Here is a 665-nt window from a genome sequence, read left to right on the forward strand (position 1 = left end):
TGTCCAACTTTGCCGGCCTGACACTTACTGTCCTGGGCTTCCAGGTCCTATGCGATACCCGGGTTTGCGTCCTACCTTTCTGACTACCGTTCATGAACACCGCTTTGCTCTCGCTCCCCCAATTCTGCATGGCGGGTTCAGCTTCAAAAGACGTTCATGGCGTCTGGTGTTTCGTCTTTTCACTTTTTTTCTATAGCGATCTTATCATCCACTTTCACATGGCAACCTTACTCCACAGGTCGCCCGGTAGTGCTTTTCCTCTGGCTCAGGAATTACAGCCCCAGGTCAGTGCGGCATACAAAGCAGATTTGAAATGCCCCCCACGTTCTCCAGCGAGCTCCAAAGCCCCCTGGCCTGAGGGTCAGGACGTGGGGAAGCACAGTGGCCTTGAGCCTCCTTCGCGGTGGGGTTTGTCCTGGAGGAGCCATCGCTGAGCCAGGTGAGAGCTCCGTCTAGCGCGCTCCAGTCACTTTTTGCAGACGGGCCAATCCAGCTGGCTCCCCTCCCCTTCCTCCAGGCCCCGCCCCTCCATCAAAGGCCCCTCCCCTCCCCTCCAGCCCCCTCCCCTCCAGGCCCCTCCCCTCCCGGCCCCTCCCCTCTCAGCCCGCCTCCCCTCCCGGCCCCTCCCCTCCAGGCCCCTCCCCTCCCGGCCCCGCCGTTCGGGC

This window comes from Tenrec ecaudatus, chromosome 1, assembly GCF_050624435.1.
Source record: "Tenrec ecaudatus isolate mTenEca1 chromosome 1, mTenEca1.hap1, whole genome shotgun sequence".
Lineage (NCBI taxonomy): Eukaryota > Metazoa > Chordata > Mammalia > Afrosoricida > Tenrecidae > Tenrec > Tenrec ecaudatus.